This window comes from Diaphorina citri, unplaced genomic scaffold, assembly GCF_000475195.1.
Source record: "Diaphorina citri unplaced genomic scaffold, Diaci psyllid genome assembly version 1.1 scaffold795, whole genome shotgun sequence".
NCBI classification, from domain to species: Eukaryota; Metazoa; Arthropoda; class Insecta; order Hemiptera; family Psyllidae; genus Diaphorina; species Diaphorina citri.
In genome coordinates this window covers 13,945-22,503 of record NW_007378227.1, presented here as the reverse complement: position 1 = coordinate 22,503, position 8,559 = coordinate 13,945, and the positions used below count along the sequence as shown (strand labels likewise).

Here is an 8,559-nt window from a genome sequence, read left to right as displayed (position 1 = left end):
ATTTGAACTGAGAAAAGCCAGGGTCAGTTAACTTAGTTGGTAGTGCATCTGCCTTGTAAGCGCTAGGGCCGCGGGTCTGATTCCCGCCCGAGGCGGATTTTATCCTGGATTGGATAATGTTCGTTCTCGGGAACGGCCTGGCTTTTCTCCTATCCTGCTTCCTTCTTCATTTCTCTCTTCGATTTCGGTGGACGATAAGACCATAGCAGTTACAGTCTTCCCTCTGTCAAACTCTTAAAAATAAATAATTAAATAGAAAGTAATTTTAGTGATTACGGTGCTACTAGTAGGGTGGAAAGAACTCTATTATTGGGTTAATTCCCCTGATTTAGGTTGTTGGAATTGCTTATATTATAATGTCCCCAGCTTCCGATATAGGAGTTCATATTAAGTTCTCGGAACCAGGTTCACTCGAGATTGGGCCTTTCGGCACCTGGTTTTTTTCTCAGTGTAAAACAAACCGCAGTTTCAACATAAAAACAAATTTAAATTCGGCTTCATTTGTTTTTTAATAAAAGGAATTTTAAACAAGACATGTGTAGGCGGTGGGGGGTGATGAAATAAATAAGGCGCTGGATTTGATAATAATGAATATTCTTTTATTTAACACCAAACACACTACAAAAGAAATACCCAATAAGTGGACTGTATTAATATAATTACAAAACACAAGTTTTACGCCCAAGTGGCGGACTACTGAGACAAATATTAATAACTTGAAATAAATGTTCTTCCTTTGAATCCCGAATAAGTAAGTACTTATTAATTAACCCGGACTCTAAAGAGTCTAAACCCGATGTCTCTTGGACAAAATATTATTACACAAAATATCAATGGAAGTAGTTTACATAAAGTAACAAGTAGAAGTTATTCACCCGCGATCTCTATATTATTATGTAGTTATTTCCCGGAGATCTCAAATTCACACAAAGTCTCGTAAAGCAGTTGTTATTTATACAATTTCCCGACAAGTAGTGATTCACACAAAGTCTGCTCTAGTAGTTGTTCTTTATACAAAGTCCCGACAAGTAGTGTTTCACACAAAGTCTGCTCAAGTAGTGATTCTAGAAAGCCCAGTGCAGGGAGAAAGAAGATTCCCATTACCACTCCCAACCCCTTATTATTGAGAGTGGTGGTACCAATAACCAATCACTTCTTACTCCCTGCCCCTGTCCCTTTTACCTTGGGGATCTGACGGTTCCCCTTTGAGCCGTCAACAACTGTGTAGAAAAAGAACTAGCGCTTCTCACGACTTTATCTTTAGCCACACGTGATATTTAGGAGCTAGGATGCGAAAATTGAAAGAACCAGTCGAAAATTTTAAACCCAATCGTATAATATCTCTAGTAGCGCGGTCAAACTTTCTTGACTTGGCGGGGCGGAGCGCTACCGCGCTCCTTAATTTCAATTGTGTAGAAAAAGAACTAGCGCTTCTCACGACTTTATCTTTAGCCACACGTGATATTTAGGAGCTAGGATGCGAAAATTGAAAGAACCAGTCGAAAATTTTAAACCCAATCATCAATCTCGAAAAATCGAAATTTTCTTCCTGTTGTAATTCCATTTTAAAGTTTTCTGTGCCTTCAAGCGAATTTCATTTTACATTTCCCATTCCTTTTTCCTACCATGAATTCTATTTTCACATTCCCCTTTATATTATTCTTAAAATTAATTCAATTTTAAAGTTCTTAATTTTAACGTAATCAGTTCTATTTTTCCTACGAGTAACATCAATATTCCATTTTAACGCTCCCAAATGAAATCCATCTCTCCGTTTCCCGCGCAATCCTTCAAATGAAATCAATCCTATTCCCTGCGACCTTCTTTCTCCTCTTGTCGGCGGCCGAAGGCCTCTCCTTTCCCGCCTTCCGCCTGCCACGGCCTTTCAAGCCCAAGGTCAGCGAACGGCCTCCGAACGAAGTCCTCGAAATTTGCTGGGGCGACAAGAAACTTTCCATCGCCCCGCGAAGACTCCCGACTTTGATCGAGTATTTCCGAGTTTGCACGAACGCGGTGTACGTGCTTTCGCCGGCAGAGGAGCCACTAATGCTTTCCATTTTGAGGAACAAGATCTACAACGCGCTACCTGATGTCAATAAAGCGTACTTGTATAGTGTTGTGTCCTATGATGAAGTGAGAGGTTTGGAGTATGCCCTCAGTAATGTTGAGAACCTGATGACTGAGAAGGTTAGCGGAAATTTACGTGGAGCCTAATTTTTTTATGGGTACTTGTGCAGAAGTCATGTCCGTGGAATATTGCTACCAAAGGAACTGGCACAAATGAGCAGTGACCAGTGTTATTATAGAGTTAGGTTAAACTGCCAAGGACGCGAACCTGGTATCCATGGAAACGAAAGGCGCAAGGCGTTGTCAACGTGTGACGTGCGTGGGGCTTGTAAGGATGAACGGGGCATGTGTCAAGATGTTACGCATACAGCCGGTATATATTTTTTGTTTCTTTACTGTCAGAATGTTGTTGCACAACACTGTGCAACATCGTGCTATGTTGCGCAACAACCAGCTCTGTCGAGAATAGTTTGTTTAGCAACCGAGTGCAAGAACGTCCCACGCGTTTTTTTGCAACAGAGTGCAACAACGGCGAAAATCTCATCTAGAACCAAGACACAAAGGTTTCATGAAGTTTTGTGTTGATAGTTGATAGGGATTTGGTGACAAGCTACCCGCCTTCCTGCATTAACCTCAATCTGAGTGGGGCCGACAAAAGCCTGATGATCGAAAATAGCCTCAGGTTCAGGGAACATTTTTCATAGGATTTTGGTCTCAAAAGGGCCTCAATTCATATAGGCCCTGTGGCCCTCTTTCTATGCAACTTCTACAATTCCCTAAATCAATAATCCCACTTTATTTGCTCCTCCACAGTTGCCATATGTCCACACAACATCATTTCCCCTATAAAATGAATTTTAAAAATTGCCGCCGGGACAGCTATCTCACGTCGTCCGAGCTCATCTCAGCCCTGTTCATAAACACACCCTCACAGTTGCTATAGAACACGTCAAATGTCCACACAACGTCATTTCCCCCCGTCCCGGGACAATTCCGTACGCGGGAGGGAAATTTACTCGGCCCGGTGAATTTTCCCTCGTCAAACCCCTGGTAAAATCCCACCGACCCTCTTCATTTCCTTCACAGTTGCTATAGAACACGTCAAATGTCCACACAACGTCATTTCCCCCCGTCCCGGGACAATTCCGTACTCAGGAGGGAAATTTACTCGGGCCGGTGAATTTTCCCTCGTCAAGCCCCTGGGAAATCCCACCGACCCTCTTCATTTCCTTCACAGTTGCTATAGAACACGTCAAATGTCCACACAACGTCATTTCCCCCCGTCCCGGGACAATTCCGTACTCAGGAGGGAAATTTACTCGGCCCGGTGAATTTTCCCTCGTCAAGCCCCTGGGAAATCCCAACTCGGTATTTCAGACCCAGCTTTGACCTCAGATTTGGATTTTTCACTACTTTTTACGTACGAATCGACCATTTATTAATAATTTTTACCCATTTGCAACTGCTCCATTCAATAAAGTTGGGTGTAGGCAAGCCCAAATGCTATTCCAAATTCTACCGTAACATTATTCCGACATCACCGTATAGACAAGCCTGAAATAACCTAAATACTATTCCCAATTCTAACGTAATATTAATCCAAATTATAAAGTAACATTATCCCCAATTCTAATGTAACATTATCCCCTACGAAGAGGGAGCACAGTCTATTCAGGTGATAATTAAGAAAGGGGATTTTTTCTTAAAGAGGTTAGATAAAGGGATCTTTTCCTTCTCCATTTTCCCCTATTCTTTCTTCAGTTACATATTTTTTTCTTCTTCTTCTTCTTCTTTATTGTTATTTCTTTCAATTTATTATGTTGTGGCTGCCCTGAGCGCATTCTACAATCTACATACAGCTATTTTTCTTGTGGATTTATAACCGAGTTATTCGTAATATGGATAACCCTAGATGCCAATGTGTGCCCAGGTAGATTCCTGGCTGAAATTAGATAAACGCGCATTAAAGTAGAAACACACCTCTACAATCTACATACAGCTATTTTTCTTGTGGATTTATAACCGAGTTATTCGTAATATGGATAACCCTAGATGCCAATGTGTGCCCAAGTAGATTCCTGGCATCCTGGCTGAAATTAGATAAACGCGTATTAAAGTAGAAACACAGTGCTATCACGTTACGTCACGTGAGCTCATGGGGAGCCCGATCTTTTTCTGATTCCAGGGTTCTGAAGAGTTTCAGAGAATCATGAGAGAGCTGGACGAAGTTCATCGCAGCATTCAACACGTTCTGCCCAAAACAGAGTACGACAAAAACCTCGCCGAGATTCGAAACGCCAACGAGCACACTGGCCGGGATTTCGACCACGGTCGTGCTGAAACGGCAAGTGAAAATCAGCCGACGAAAGGACCCCCTAAACACAGCGCAAGACCTAGTTCAACTTGACAACACTGGAGGTTGAGAAGATTTGGCAACCGTGGATAGTACTTTCAAGTGACGAAAGGACCCCCTAAATGAAAAATGAAAATTGAATTTTCGACCTTTTACAGTTATTTTTTCGGAGTTTTGACCTCAGATTTTGATTTTTCACTACTTTTTACGTACGAATCGACCATTTATTAATATTTTTTACCCATTTGCAACTGCTCCATTCAAATAATTAAAGTTGGGTGTAGGCAAGTCCAAATGCTATTCCAAATTCTACCGTAACATTATTCCGACATCACCGTATAGACAAGCCTTAAATCACCTAAATGGTATTCCGAATTCTAACGTAATATTAATCTAAATTATAACGTAATATTAATCCAAATTATAAAGTAACATTATCCCCAATTCTAATGTAACATAATCCCCGGACATCAGTCAAAGACTCATTATTATGGACTAACGATGTAAATATGTCCTTGTATGGTAACCACCTATCTGATTCTCCCTCAAAAGTAGGCAATTCAATTGGTGGAAGTCTAATGTGACAGGGGCTCTGACTATTCTGACTTGTTACAGAGCTTTGATTGGTTTCGATATTATTAAGATTACATCACCGCAGGTACTACACGCTAAGTGAACAATGCCTGGCCACGTTTAGCGCCAAAGACGTTGCCCGCTTCAAGGAAAACCTATATGAGGTTATTCTAGCTAAATTCCTGCCGGTTGTTAAGGAGAACCCGCACCGAATCATCCCGGCGTACTGGCCGAGTGGGTATCACACTAGGCTTGCACTCCGGAGGTCCCGGGTTCGATTCCCGGCGGGGTCGAAGTTTTTTTTCGGCTCTGTGCTTGAAGTTCGGGGATCACTCAGCCTCGTGAGGACAATTGAGTAGCTACTTTAATCAAGTAGTGACCAGTGGCGGCATTAGCAGTGTAAAAAGATTGACGTTGCTAATAGTAAAGGAGGCAATTAGTAATGCTGTGATACCCACTAAAGTTGTGAAGAAGCTCTCTGCTTTACCACGAAGAATTCACGATTAGATTTGATTTATGAAGGAACGAATTCTTACCGTGAGAGAGTCTGTGGTAGGCAGTTCTAATTTATCCCACAGCATTTTCCATTTCTGTGGCAGTAGTCCCAGCTCACTCTCCAGTCGATGAATTTCTTCCAGGACATAGGAGAATGCATCTGGTATGCTCTGATCTACATTGTTGTAGCCAAATGTGACTACCTTACGAGCTGACTTGTTCGTCGTACCTGGAAGTTGAGGGAAAATTAGAGAGCGCATTTAGAACACAGGAACATGACTGTCTTCTGACAATTCTATTCTATTCGTCCATACACGGTGGGTAAAAAAGGTTGTATAGGAATATTCGATGACTTACGAGCTGACTTGTTCGTCGTACCTGGAAGTTGAGGGAAAATTAGAGAGCGCATTGAGAACACAGCAACATGACTGTCTTCTGACAATTCTATTCTATTCGTCCATACACGGTGGGTAAAAAAGGTTGTATAGGAAGATTCGATGATGCACTACAGATTTCGTAACACTGAACAGTTTTTCTTTTTCTTCTTCTTCTCACCATGATGGTTTTCCACTATAAACTTCTTAGTTCTATTTGAGGTCTCTTCTAATCTATTTGTTCTAATATTTTCAAAAAAAAAAAAGTTCAATTTTTGGACACTTTTTAATGATTCCTCATTACAAGGGGAGTATTTTAAGATAGGAAATTTTCGAACAAAAATCGGCCGCCGTAGGCGGCTCAGGCTCGGGACTTTTTTCAAATACGTGTTCCGCAAATGTAATAGAAAGTCGTGTGATGTTCACACCAGATTTTTTACCAACAACCTCAGTGGTATAATAGGTCTAAACTCAGTACCAGACCTAGTTCAACCTGACAACACTGGTTGAGAAAATTTGGGTTTGGCAACCGTGGGTAGAACTTAAAATACACGAAAACCTTTGACAAATGCTGATTCTTCTTCCCATTTTCTTTCTTTTACTTTTTTTTTCTTTTTATCCTCCTTCTGCTACAACTTTTTCTCCTCCTCCTCCTCCTCCTCCTCATTTTTCATTATCTTCTTGTCTTCCTCCTTTTTCTTTGCTTTTACTTTAATCGTTAAATCAGCACCAATCTTTTTTGAGTCTGACATTTGGTTCTGATGCAAATATTTACTTGCATCAGAACCATATTTATTTGCATCTGATGCAAATGCAAATATAAATAACGCCCTACCTCGGCCATAATCATGTTTTGCTGAGAGAAAATGTGTTCTCTTTAGGTTAAATCACTCTAATGGGCAAGATTGTTGGGAAGTGTACTTACCACTGGTATTTTGATTGGTTCCTGTCAGTTGTTTGGCAGAATCGCTTTGATTTGGGCTGATATTGAATTTGGGTAACACCACAATAGGTTGAGATTGGGTATCTGGAAGAAAGAAAAGTATAGGTGATAATGGAACGAAGTAATAGAGGGAAATACATATAACAATGCAGATCTCATCATCCCGAAATTGAAGAAAGGAGGAAGACAGGATACGAACATTATCCGTTCAGGATAAATCTGGCCCACGCGGGAATTGAAGCCGCGACCTAGCGCTTAAAAGGCGGACGCGCTACCGTCCAAGCTAACTAGGCTGGCATAAATGAAGACTTATTATTTGTATCTTTGTAAAATTAGCCCGATCCAAAAACATAAGACCTTATTTAGACTGCGGGAGTAACGGACTTTTCAGTCTCATTCTGGCAGTAAGGGTATTATTTATTATTATGTTAAGGCGGTCTCTTCCCGATCCCTTGTGTGCCGCGTAAATTTTAGTTGAGGACTATCGCACTACTATAAGAAAAACAGGGTATAATGCTATAATCTATTCTATCAAATTAAATCATGGTATCTTTGTGTTAAAGCAGAGAGCTTTCTCACAACTTTGTGGATATCACGGTATTACTCAATCATCATATTTATTATCGCTCGTCTCTTCGACTTGTAATGCCGCCACTGGTCGCTACTCGATTAAAGTAGCTACTCAATTGTCCTCACGAGGCTGAGTGCACCCCGAACTCCAACCACAGGGCCGAAAAAAACCTTGGCCCCGCCGGGAATCGAACCCGGACCTCCTGCGTGCAAGCCTAGTGTGATACCCACTCGGCCACGGAGGTTGCTGTAAGTTTCTATGTATTTTTTTATGAAACCGTTAGGGACAGAGCGTTTTTGTTGAAAAAATATTGACCCTGTCAGGCATTGAAACCTGGACCTCTATTATGTGAGCTATTAGCTGTCGTGTAGTGTAGAGAACAAAATTTCGCGTCGAAAAAAAAGTATTAGGTACGCAAAAAGGGCAGAGGTCGATTTCTGACTTTTTACATCCTGCCCCTCAATAGGTATTATTATGAACTTATTTTTGCTCTTTTTTCCTCTTTTTTATATAAATAAAAAAATAATCTAAAAATAATCTATAAAAATATAATGTGTGTGTTTGTTTGTTTGTTTGTTTGTTCGAACTTTATGCCTGGCCAAACCGCTCATCCGATTGCTATGAAACTTTGTCAACTTATTGCTTGCACTCCCGTGAAGGTTATAGGCTATTTCCAGTTCGTTTTTGTTAAGCTACGCCGAGCAAGACCACTAAATTGATGAGTGACATGAACGGCCATGCTTTAAGGATTTACTTGCAGAAATCCGGAGCAAGCGACGGATTTCGGCTAGTAACTGATAAAGCAGAGCCTTTTCGCAACTTGTGTGGATATCACAGCATTACTGAGTGCCTCCTTTGCACTCAATTTCAATAGATCAGTTGCGCTTACTTGGGTGATTTTTCCAAGTCATAGAGCAGGAAAAATGAGGACCAACAAAATTTTTCTTTTTCTCCTACGACTTCTAGATCCCGAGATAAATCGATTTAAAAAATACCGGTAAATCGTAAAGTTTGACGTCACGGCATAAGCTCCCGTAGGCAATGACATCATAATTCATGACTCCCGCTTCGTTTGTTTGTGCGCAAGCGTTTCTGCGCAGTTTGACGTGAAATCTGACGTCACAACTCTTTTGAACTTTTTCATTAGAACGGCAATTAAAAATTGAATTTTCGACCTTTTAAA

General features: G+C 40.9%; 1 protein-coding gene and 1 long non-coding RNA gene across 2 annotated transcripts in view; one reads left to right on the top strand and one right to left on the bottom strand.

The window, feature by feature from the left end:
* The window catches only part of LOC103512129 (putative uncharacterized protein DDB_G0282133), a 16,788-nt gene extending 9,904 nt beyond the window's left edge, over positions 1–6,884 (bottom strand). The window contains exon 1 of the mRNA XM_008476883.3: positions 6,788–6,884. The gene's annotated coding sequence lies outside the window, so the exon portion shown is untranslated. The remainder of the gene's footprint in view (positions 1–6,787) is intronic.
* On the top strand, positions 2,323–3,091 carry LOC113468623. Its single transcript, XR_003392305.1, has 2 exons — positions 2,323–2,440; positions 3,002–3,091. It is a non-coding gene; the product is annotated as an uncharacterized LOC113468623 (long non-coding RNA).
* Positions 6,885–8,559: the final 1,675 nt, after the last annotated feature.